The sequence below is a fragment of the Falco cherrug genome, chromosome 6 (assembly GCF_023634085.1).
Source record: "Falco cherrug isolate bFalChe1 chromosome 6, bFalChe1.pri, whole genome shotgun sequence".
In the NCBI taxonomy this organism is placed as follows: domain Eukaryota; kingdom Metazoa; phylum Chordata; class Aves; order Falconiformes; family Falconidae; genus Falco; species Falco cherrug.
The window spans coordinates 76,993,040-77,005,934 of record NC_073702.1 but is presented as its reverse complement, the minus strand read 5'-3'; the positions used below and the strand labels follow the sequence as shown (position 1 = coordinate 77,005,934).

Genomic DNA, 12,895 nt, shown 5'->3' with positions numbered 1-12,895 from the left:
AGTCTCTCTAAAGAAGTCTCTCCCCAACCAGTCTGAGAAATCAAATAATTGCTGTTTTGAAAGAGACACTCAGAACGCCATTCTTCTGTGAGCAACAGTGCTTATGAGGCTGACAGAAAACTAGCAAACTGTCTTTATGCAAGCCAATGAACCCAGCTGTGTTAAGGATTCAACAACTAATTTTTAAAAGAGAATGTAAATGCCAATCTAAAAATTGGCTTGATTACTGCCAGTATGGGACCATACAGCTACAGAGCCAATTCCTGGGGCGGAATGGGTTACCATGTCCTGGACCTGGATGGTAACCATCTGCGCATGTGCTCTCTGCCTGTGGCAAGTGTGCAGCGATTCTACTTATCTTAAGCCTCTTTTATTGAGGGCTAAGCTAAATCAAATCAACTTACATTTATGGGGGGCCAAGAACACCTCCCGGGCAGCTGCTGTGGCTCAGCTGACATGTGGAAACACAGACATCCCCTGTAACTTGATCACGCATCTAAGCCCTGAAATTTGCTCTGTATGGACCCAACTGGAGGCTGAAATTAAGTGCAATTTCAGGTCTACCTTCTTTCAGATTGAAGTGGTGCACAGGTCTAGTGTTAACACTTCACAGTGGGGCAAATTCCATGCATACATACCAAAGCTATAATGATTCTGTAAGTTAAATATAAACAGTTTTGTTTGTGTTGAAATACTTGAACATCTGTCTACAGTGTTGCGAGCCTGAATAATGCAAGTACGCTACCGCACAAGAATCAAATGATAATTACAGAATGGAAAACAAAAACTCATGATAGGCTTTTTCATAAGCACGCGGTACTATTATGTACATATATATACATATGTAGGCATATAGCATAATAAAAGAAAATGCAAAAACTCAATAAACACCAATAAGAAAAATCTGAATATTAAAAGTCTGTCTCATTGAATAAGTGAGACTGTGGTTGGAAACACAGCAACAGACATACAACAGTCATTTATACTAAAGGCTTCAACATTTCAACTCTCTTTGCAATGTAAAAACAATGAAACCAAATGAAAAGGCCACATTCACAATGCAGAGATTGCTCCTCCCCATCAGACAGGGTATTCATTATTATTATTATTATTTTAAATATGCAGAGTCTAAAAGGCTATACAAATACTTGAGCATGGTGTGTATCTTTTTAATTCTGCACATACTCATCTTGTTGTTCCATCAAGCACTTGATATCAAAGGTTTTCTTTATGTGCAGGTGTGAAAGGTGTGTGTACAAATTAAGGAACTATCTCCCTAGCTATTCAGTCTGAAGGAGCACATGAAAGAACCTGATTATAACAACCCAAGGGATTCATTTTTACACTGAACTGGGATTCCCTGGCTCCAGAGCTGCTCCTATCCTCTTTGCACATCCAAGACTCACACTGAATTCTGCAGAACTTTGCAGGAGTCCCCATTCCAGAGAAATGTTCCCTTACTACAGAGTTGGATATAAACAGCTACTTCTGCTTTTTCTGTTAATGATTGTTGTTCAAAAATGTCAAAGGTATTGGGTGAGATTCATTTTCAAATGAGCTGCACATCCTAACGGGTGCAAGCGATCTCTTCAAATGTATGCATTTTTTCAGTTTAGATAGGGAAATCGCCTTGCCCTTACAAAACGAGCTTTGCCGAGGGCCCATGCCCTCCCTGCAGCTCCAAACGGCTATGACTTCAGTCATATATTCTGGCCCGTAGTCTCAAGGCTGGGGTTAAAAAAGCAGTTTGTTCCTCTCTTACATAAGCACCGAAAGACAATACTACATTCGAGCTCATAAAAATATTTTAATTGGTGATGATTTCCAGACAACTATGTCAAAATTAACTCAGAGTTGATGCCCACTTGCTTAAATTTCATTCATCTGGGTTCAAATTATTTGCTTAAAAGAAGAAACATTTCCTTTTATACACACTTTGGTTTCAACCTCCAAAACCATTGCTAGAAATTAGTCCTAACCACCCAGTCAGCTGCCTCAGAAACCAAGCTCAAATCCATCACTTTAATGACATCAATAACAAATACACAACTTTAAACTCTATTGTGAACAGTGGCATACCAAGAAGCACGTGTAGCTGTCATCTCGTTAGTCACTAGAAAAACACCAATGAAACCCAAAGAGCCTAACCATGACAAATTATTCAAGAGTTTAACCTGAGACATTAATGAGTGCTAAATAGCTTGTTTTCATGCTTGCTTAAGGAGATTTGTTTAAAATCCCACCAACCTCCCCTGAATGTCGCTTGGCGAAGCCGTTCATTCTTGTCAAGCTGGTTTTCCTATTCCAGCTAAAACAGCAGGTTACAAATGTTTGGTTAAGGATGGCTGCCTTCCCCACCCCTCAAGACACACACGCACACAGAGGCAACCACACCGGCTGTAAAGCTTCTCTCCCTCTGCTGCACAAAAGTGGCGGATTCACATCCCAACGTCAGAAAACTTATGGTTTAAAAGCATGTGCACCTGACTGTGGTCACTCAACAGTCAGAGGTATAATACAAATGTGAAAAAAATATTTATCCCTCCAGACTTTTTTGTCTGGTTTTTGTCTCTCTGGGCTGCGCTAGTGTGAAGCTCCTAAGCAGGTGCTAGAAGAGCCCAACACTTACCATTCTGTGAAATGTATTTAACTCTGAGTAAGGGTTGATTTGATGAGAGGATCGCTCCTATGAGCCACCTTTACCTCCTACAATACCTTCAAGGAGATTAAGGAATTGGGATCTGGAGCCTGAGACACCGGTGTTGTTCTGACAGAGCAATACAGAGCAGCAATGTATGGTGGGAGCTCAAAGCTAACAGGACAGAAAAAAACACCTATTTCTTCCCATGCTGAGAATGGAAAAATATTAAATATTTTTTTATATATATCTTTATATAAAAATATATAAAGATATTTCCATTTATCAAAGGAAACTGAAGCTTTGTCACTCATATTGTGATATACCTTGGACAGGAATATGCCCTAAAAACACAACTCGAGTAAACAAACACCTCCATCTTCACCGTCTTCCAGTATTTATGTCATTCCTGGGGTAGGGTAGTGCCACGATTCCTACTGCACACAAGGGGAACTGAGGCTGAAAGAAAGAGGTTTCTACAGATATCAGTGAGTCTGGGTATCTGCTTAGAGGAACTTTCAAATGTACAAATGTCATAAAGATGTCAGTCAGATGACAGACCTGGAGGACCCGCATCCAACTGCGTCAGTCACTGCACCACCTTCCTACACCCCTGACTTACTCATGCAGCCACAGAGAGCTGGTCTGCACAACTTCCTGATATGAGAATTAGAGAAAAAAATGGCATAGGGCAGGAGCGGTTTGCTCTTTCAAAAAAGAAACACTTCTTCTAACAGACAGCCTTTACGCTGTTGTTTCAGATATGTTAACATTGCTTTTTGCTATATAGTTTAAATCATCATTCAAACAAGACATGAGCAGGCTTCCAAAACAGAAGCAGTCTCAAATGCACTCCAAAAAACTGCACTGTGCTCCAATGTAAAACTATTCATCAGTTCATATGGGAGATCTCAGGCATTTGCTAGTCTGTTTCTTTTAAGGGAATTTATGTTGGAGAAACCATTTTACTTTGACCAGCTTGGTTTTTATGCCAAAAATTTTCTTTTTTTCTTTTAAATTTTGGGCCAAATTTCACTTGACAGTATCGCGTTTGAAGAGATGACCAAGTGGATGCAATTGCTCCATGTTGCATATAAGCCTTTAAAATCTAATCCCTCCCCAAACTCATGTCCTTATAAAAATGTGAAGCCTTCTCATAACTTTAAGTTGTTCTACATATTGAACGTAAATTAAGTGAGGGGTTTTGGAATTTTTTTAATAACTCGTAAAGTTGGGAAGTTTTTAGCATGGATTCTGGAATGGAAGCTCAGGGCACACTGAACTAATTTAAAAATGTAAATGTAAAAAGATATGACTCATAAGTGACAAATTAAAGAGAGAACATAAATGGTTTGCAGAGTGCGCTGCCCTCCACCACTGACTGCTTACACAGAGCAGCAACTCTGGGGTCAATATTTTCTGGCAGCACAAAGACAATAAAAAATACATAAACTTGCCGCGCATGGTAAAGCTACTGTGTCTGACATAACACTAACGCAGAGGCCCAGAGAGGTGACTGAACCCTGGCTCCCAGCTGCATCAATCCCTGTTTTAATCACCCTCCTGACAACACTTCTCTTTCAGCTCTCAAGCCGCTTGGCTCCCAAGGATGGGAACAACATGATAGTAAAAGACAGGGGGAAAAGCTTAAATAAAGTTGTAGCAGTGAGGGGAATAAAACTGCCTGTGAAGATGCCTTTTGCCCAGCACTCAGATCTGTCTCCAAAGAAGTTTGTTTTAGCTTGAAATAAAAAACCATGCAGCAGACCACTCATCCCCAAGCCCGGTTCCAGTGAATGGCAAACAACTGCTCCCTGCAGCACCATTTCTGGTGCTGAGGCAGCTTCAAAGAATGGAGCACAGGGTTTGCACAGAAGGAGGGGAAGGCTCCTCTGCAGGTGCGGATCTCAAGGATAGCTTGCAATGCTGTCTGCTTCCAGCCAGCTCCTCCAACATACAAACCTGTTAAAACAACTGTTGCTGCTGGTTTTAAAAGGGCCCAAAATCTTCAGCAGCTCTGAGTCGCATAAAAGAGGAGAAGGTAACAACAAACAACTATTTTTTCACTGGCTGACATCAGAGCACCCCGAACACCCAAGACCATGCCTTGGATGCACCTAGCACCCAGTGTATTTTTGCAGGACTGGCCATTTGCCCCAGGTTTCACACAGCTCCACACCCTCCCCAGGAGGCTCTCCGGAGCCTGAAGTGCCTTTCTTCACATTTGCTGACTCCAGCTGCCCCTCAGCAATGAGGCTGGATCTGGATTTTGCCCACCTTGAGGTTCAGATGGTGCCAGGACACAGGCTGTGGCTGCCTTCCACCTGCGCTAAAGGCGACTCCGACAGCAATGCATAGTCAACCCTGGGAGCTCTTTAGGGCAGAGGTTGGAGGGCAGATTTCAATGGAAATTTCCTATGGTCATTATTCTTAAACACAAGGGGGGTTGCCTAAAAATACTGCTTTTCAGGAGCACCGTTGCCCAGGCTGGATCTCTCAGTGTGGCAAAGGGGCACCGAGGTGCGGGCATGCTGGCAGCAAGGAGGCTCAGCTCCGCACCCTGGGCACGTTGGAGCAATCCTGTTCTACAGCCTAAACCTCTCTCAGCTCGCACCCTGTGTGTGTTACAGCCTGCAACATCTATGCAGACTGTGCCAATTCAGTTGAAGTGTACGCACACCAAATTACCCCTCTGAAGAGGCTCAGGGTGGGGAAGGAGAGCCCTGCCAAATGCTGGTGCCTGGAGGCACGCTGCCTTCTAACCTGCAACACCTCCAGAGGCCCTGCAGGCTGCGGTGGCCCTTGTTTCATCTTTTACAAAGGTTATTGTCTTCTCCAACACGTCCCCAGCACACAGGTAAGAGTCACATCACAGTCTCCTGTGCTACTGGACATGGCACGTCACTCATCGCCTGTCGGTCACCAGCCAAAAGTCTGACCTCTTGAAGTCAATGCTGGAGCTGCTGCAGCCATGAGGAGACCCTGCCAACTGCCAACTTCATTTTCTATGCAGGATTTCCACTGAAGCTAATGGATTATTTTTCAGTGCAAATTAATACCATGGTAGATTAAGTATGTCAGAGGTGGGGCTGGTAGGACTGCCTACCATTAAAGTTGCCCAACATTTCCCATTATAAGACCCAATTTTCAGTTGCTTGCAAGTTTGCTGGACTTTGACAGTTAGCATTCCATTTTTTCTTGCATGAGTAAGGAACATATTTCTTCAATTTCAACCAAAATGATATTCCTGGAAATGAGTTAGCTCAGGGAAAACGTAACGCCTCGAAAAACATTTTTGGCAATCTTTTCTTGAAGGAGCTTTTTTGTCACTGTATTTTGGAGTGAAGATTTGAAACTTGACTCAGCATGTTGGCACTTTTTTTTTTTTTCCCCAGAATCTCCATGGTAATCCATCTAGATTTGGTAAAATTATAGAACTTTGAAAAACAGAATTTCATAGAATGGAAATTCCTTAGATTTTATCAGCTAAGAGCTTTGATTACAGCTTGGCAAAAGTAGCTGATTGCTGGCCCACAGACTTCATGTTCCTGCCACATGATTTTTTGTTATGACAATAGTTAAGTTGATTAAAACAAAGTGTTCACAGATCATATTGACTGTGTGTTCATACTTTTTCCAGTGCCTAGTATAAGACCTTCAGATTTATTCTTCAGAAACACTGACCGTTCACCACTAACTCAACCCAAGAGTCGCATCTTGAACATATAAAGAACTATACATTGTTAGAGCTCTAAAAAAAAAAGAGTAAGTGGACATGCTCCATCCCACAGGATATTGCTGTCCTGTGGATAAACCAGTACATGCTCCTACAGTGAAGGACTATTTTGTCACACACACGACAGGAATGAATTAAAGCTGCACTGGTAACCGTAACCTTGGCATGTTTCAGATCTGAGTGCTCAGACATGGACTTTTCCTACTGTAATTTTTGTCTGTAGTGTATGCACAAAGTAAGACTTAGAGCTAGAGGTATCTGCCTCTTAATAATAAAAAAAAAATCTATTTCTCTTATGTCAACAAGTTATTATTTATTTGATGTGTAAGTATTCCCTTGTTACATACCTTTAATCTACTGTTTATTCCCTTAAATACTGGAGAAAAATAGTTCTCATTTTAATTCTCAATGATGTATGTCATGTATATAGTTAGTGAGGTGTTTACTTTGCATCCCACATGGAAGTAAACACACTTCCCAGAAAGCTTCCTTCATCCTTGAGCTGAGTTCTAAAGAACAGTCACGGTTATATGGATTTGGCGAGCAGCAAGCCCTTACTGCTCTCTCCTAGCTGTCTATAAAAGGCCACTTCTACAAGCCAACTGCTACTAGGTTTCTCTTCTGCTGTTATCTTTCAGGAAGAGCAAGTACCAAGAAGAGTGAAACTAGTAACCCAGATCAGCGAGTCTGCATACATGCAAAGCACAAACCCTACCTAAATACCGGGTCTGAGTATCCTTCATGCACTGTAATTCTACTGTCCTAATTCTCAGGGATGCTTATGACTGTGTGTCATACTGTAGGCAATGAATACTGCTGCGTGAGACCTCTTCATGGCACTAACAGACATAGCCTGAGCTCACTCTTCCAGAGCAAAAGATAAAGGCTAATTAAACTGTCTGACTTTGCCGTGAAGCTGATGAGGATCACGTATAAAAGCCAGACTACTGCTGAGCTGCAGGGGTTACAGCCTTTGGGAGAGGAACAGTAACAAGTACATCAGCATGTGGAAAGACATTTTAAAGCAGGATAGACGCTTCTGCACCGAGTGCCTCAGAGTTTCAACCAAGCAGGCACAGAAGAGGTAAATATAAAAGACCACACAGTGGTTATTTGTGTCTAACAAGGAGGGGTTCACCAACACCCTAAATCGTAACAAACTACAGACAGCAGCCCTTCAATGTGGCTGTTGAAAAAGCAGGCACTAAAGCCCCCTTTCAGAAGGTTTAAAGAATGATTAAAGGAGCATAAATAAGCATTTCAAAGCGGTGTGCTGGTGCAGTTAGCCCGGTAGCTTGTTTCAAGCTAGTGCAGGTATCTGCACAGCACTGAGCCCCAGCCCTGTGGTCCAGGCTGCTCCATGTTCCCTCTGCAAGCAACGTTCACCATGGCTCGCCTCCAGAGATCTGCACGCTAACACTTGTAGATACTTCGGGGGGGATAAATCAGCTTCTAACACAGACATACATCTTTCTCTTGACTGCAACAGGCCAGAGGTGACTCGCTGAGGCACCATATCTAGGTTTCAGGCAACTACAGTTAAGGGGAGTCAATCCACCCTGTGTCTCTGAAAATTTTACCCATATGTCCCTTTACAAAAAGGATTTTCATTTTGACTGCTTAGCTGATGAATTAAAACACTGAATAATTTACATTCACAGCTCTGTCACTGAGCCCTTTTCAGCAGTCAACACTTCTGTCTACAGAGGTGGTAATTTTATTATAGCACTGGTTTTAGAAGCAATTGTTCAAAGACATCAAAAAAGACCAAAAGTGGGAGTGGATCTATAGCCCAGATCATTAAAGCCAAAGAGTGTCCGGTGTGAAAGCAAAAGGTACTTTCCACAAATCTAGAGTTTGCAGCGATAGAGACTCAAGGAATGAAAAATTGAAGTATTCTTAATTTAACTGGTATCCTAGAAACCTGGAACCAACTCTATTGCACTTCATATGTCTACAGTGCTTGATAAAGTCACTAGATGAATTAATTGAAGTATATTGTGTCTAAGAATCTGAATCTGGGTCCTTGATTCATATGATGTACACAAGTAAAAAAAAAAAAAGTATTCCATGTATATTTCTATCTGTACTCCCAACCAGTGGCTGGTACCACACAATGACTGTGTATTGTATTTCCAGGTCTCTAGTTTTTCCATCTTCTATACTACCAAGAAACACAGGTTTGAATTCTCAAACTGCAACAAATAATTGTGAGTACCATCCCTTTTTCATGGCTAATCTCTGGACTTCCGATCCCTTTTATTTGTTTATTAGTTTATTTGTTTGTTAGTTAAAATTTGGCTTCTTTTGCAAATCTAAGATTTATCATATGTAAACAAACACATCAGTGCCTGCAAGTGCCTACTCCTTTCCAAGAAGATGCTGCACCGATGTGAAACTGCTGTATATAATTGCCTACCTGTCCTATGACATGTGAAGTGATACTCTGGAATATAATGAGCTACACACCTGTTTCTAGCAAATTAAACTACAAACACAAGAGCTGGTCTCATCCATTTCTTCCACAGCGTACTTCTGTGGTGCTTGTGGGGGTGATGATTTTCCTGTTGAGCTCTAAGAGCAATGAAACAAAACACCGTCAAGTGCCTCTGACTGCACGTGACATTTAAGACCATGTCTACTACTGCAGGAATGCAAGAATAAGAAAGTGTATGAAGATTTAAGGAAGCAGACAACTAATTGGCATTACTCACTGGATTACAGACAAGCAGATTCTACACTTGTAAGCACCCTGATTAATACCTGTTTGGCATCCTGAATTTAATTTAGCAGGGCTACTAAAGAAGCCAGGTATTATGAAGTGGGAGTAAAGTTCACAATATGCAGGTACAAGAGTTTGAAGACTGATGGAAGCAACAAATACTTATGCTGGCAATAATCAGGTAAAAGGGTTTGCCTTCCCACGCTGTGGGAAAGATTACATCTCAGAACCAAAGGAGAATGGGCAGCATGTAAAGTTTGGATAAGGAAGGAACAATTAATATGTTCTGATGTGAAACAAAGCAGGAACATTGGAAATATGGAGTATTTCCCAGTGCTAAGAAAATCTGTAAATGTGTTCCCATAAAATGTATTATCACCTTTATATTGTTTCTTATGCAGATGCAGTATTTTAGTTAGTGTGAGAATCTTATTGAACACTACACCTACAGCTAAATAACCTGAATGTTAATCTCAGCAGTTCACACAACTTAAGCTGAGGAGGACCTGAGCAGTGCTTGACTACCAAAATCCTGCAAGAGGTGATAATGATGCCTCAGTAGATAGCATCATTTTTTAAGGTATCTGTGTATTGCACTCATTATGGTAGCTGTATAGACACTTCAAAGACAGCTTTAAACAATTCCTTAAATTGTCAGAAATGTAGCATGGACTGTTCTACCACAAAGCATCCACCCAAGAAGCTGGGGAAACAGTTGGTTCACCCATGTGAGTTCCAAGTTATCTGTGACCGTACTGCTGTCACTACCTGAGCTACCTGCTTTAAAGCTAACTCAGGTTGTCTGAATTTCACAGCAGTCATTAGGTACAACTTGGGGCTACAATATCTCATAATCTTACCTGATTTCAGCTATCTCAAAACCAGGGTGCCTAGTCTAGGCTAGTCATTTAGCCTCCATTTATAATCAATGGAAAGAGACCAACAGCTCTAAAGGGCAGTTCATTGCACGCTAAGATATGCATTAAGATAGGTGGGATGAATCACTCTCTGCAAGTGCCTGTGTCTCTTCGTTCACTTCAGAGGAAACCTACCCTACATGTCCAAATTTTGGAGAGTTAAAAGCCACCCTCAGTCAACAGAGAGCCACTATTGTGCTGAGTAAGCTTGTCTACTGTAGGTGAGATATGTAACAGGGGATCTGAGAAGACACACATTAAGGAACCCAGTTCTTCATAAGAATAAGGTTTCCAGCATCCTAAACATATTGCAGCATGAGATCACTGCTAAGTTTCTTCCCCTGAAGTTTCAATTAAGTATGATATTCGTTCTCATTTCCTCTTCTGCATTCCTTGTCTGGTTAAATCAGCATCTGTGTTTCACGTCTGGGATGACCATGTTTCAGTGGAGAATGAAGTTTATATGGAGATTAAAAATAAATTTTATAAAAAACTTGTAAAGAAATTTGGGATTGCCAGCAAGGAAGAACTACATAAGTATTCTACTTGCACTACTCTGTGTGGTGTCTCCCAAATGTATTTGCTGTGTCCCCTCCTTCCCAACCCACTTTGGAAAGTGGAGGAAGAGGTATAAGAGGTGCTACACTGAAGAGTGAGAAGAAAATGGTGATAGTAGCAACAAGCTAAATGTATTTCAAAAGTGAAGATGTACAAGAGTTCCCTTGGGAGGAAAGTATGGAACAAAATGGTCTGGGAATAGCTACTCTAATGCCTTATTTATACCATCTTCCTCCACGGTACTTACATGGAGTAGAGTCACAGACTTATAAAAATGTTTTTCACTTTTTCTTTCCTTATAATCATGCTGTATGTAGATACAGAATGAACTCAATTTTACTGTTGACTTCATTTGTTTAGTTATAAGCCCTTTTTCCCATCTGTATTTTTAACGGAGAGTGTAAGCTATTCAGGGCAAAACTCTCTATCATACAACTACGCAGCACAACTATGCAGAGGGGCCATGATTTTATTTGTGGCTTGAAGAGACGCTTTGAATACAAACAGCAATATCTGCAATACCAAAAAAGCACCATGATGATCATCTTACATGCCAAATGTACTAGGAATACACTGTTTGGAAGCAGTGTTCCCTCTACAATAGGACAGAATCAATCTGTTCTGTCGACAAACACAAACCGAGACTGCATTACTATTGGTGAGGACATCTTAGGGAATGGTTTTATAGTCAGACTTGCCTATTTGTTTTAAATCATTTTCTCAAGGCCTTATCCCTCTCACCATAACGGTGAATACATGGTCACCCTGTCATCTCCCTGGGCAGCAACGTCCTCCTATGGAGACAGCCTGTGGGTGTCATGTAGGTCACTGAGATTTCAGAACTGCAGTGTATGAATTCAAGCCATGAATGAACTAGGCAGGTTTCGCTTTCATCTTACCATACACACTATGACAGCAGATACAAGTTATAATCACCGGAAAAGAAATTATTTTTACTTTCATAGTCTATTCCTTAGATGATGAGGTTTTATGCACCAGTCCCTCTCTAGCCACAGTGGAAAAAACAAGAACTGACTGGTCCTTGGGATGCAGCTACCACCCCCAGCTGCCCCCTGGTCACCTTCTCCTTCTCCAGAGGCATGTGTCATGCTCGGAGTAACTGTAAGAAGCCTTGCTCTGTGGGTTACACACCGACCTCAAATGTAAACCTAAACCACTGGAATATATAATGCTGCGACCTTTGATGAGGAACACTTGAATCATCCCACCAGCTTCTTACAGTCTCTGGGAACGCTCAGGACCTTCAGTCCCCAACTTGTACAGTTTTGTGAAATTACACATTTGCAAAAAATAAACCAGAAGTAAACAATAGGGAGTGAATGTGTCATGATGTCTTGCATTTTACACTGCAAAGAGGACCTGGTGTTGTACCACTGAAATCTGAAACACCAGCTCCTTATGGTCACCTGAGCACAGGAGGTCAGGTCCCAGCCCATAAGTGGACTGTGGTCATGCTCAAATATGTTAACAATAGTCACAGAAAAGAACCTAAACCCCATAGCATAGCCACGCTAAACATTTCTTTGGCTGTATAATCACATTTTGCCTTATTTCTTACAAAGAGGCATTATAATGCAAACATTAAGCAGTTACAATGTCATTCAAAGCAACTTGCAAACTGCCAGACTGCCCACTCTGCCTTCCTCTGCTCCCACTTACGCTGGGAGAAATTCGGAATAACCCAACCTATCTCAGTAGAGGTTTATCACTCTGAAAGACACCAGCGCGAGTCACAGATTTTCTAACTATGGTTTGGATCAAAACCCAGGACTCATTCATCGTATCTCAGGGTATTTAGTATTGACTTCAATTAAAAACCTCCTCGCCGTGCCAAAATGCTTGCAGATGCAAACTTCCGCGTTCAGTGTCTGCAACACATTGCTTGAAAAAAGCTGTGATGCTACATTTACAGGCTGAGGTAGATGGAGAAAGTAGGACCTGCCTGTAAAATTTCCCCTTGTTCTGCAAACTCTCTCTCTCTCTGCAATGCACCAATTCACCACAGTGCAAAAATACACACTTCAGTCAATACATTCTTGGGAAGGAATGGGGGCTGGTAGAGTGGTTTTTGAAGGCAAGCCACAGAATATTCTAAACAGGGGACACGCAGCGTGTTTTAACTGCTGTGATAATTCTGCATAAAGAGATGTTAAGGATCTAGCTCCTTGCTGTAGCATGCCATGTGTCCCTGAATAAAATTACTGCCATGCAGGCTGTTAGCAGAGGAATGCGTAAACAGACAATGTATCCTTGCATCAGTTCCACAAAATGTTGCACAACACAAATGCCTCTCGATGTGTCAT

General features: G+C 41.6%; 1 protein-coding gene across 4 annotated transcripts in view; it reads right to left on the bottom strand.

Annotated features, from left to right (window-relative positions):
* The window catches only part of RUNX2 (RUNX family transcription factor 2), a 159,007-nt gene that overhangs the window by 127,990 nt on the left and 18,122 nt on the right, over positions 1–12,895 (bottom strand). The gene's annotated exons all lie outside the window — the stretch shown is intronic.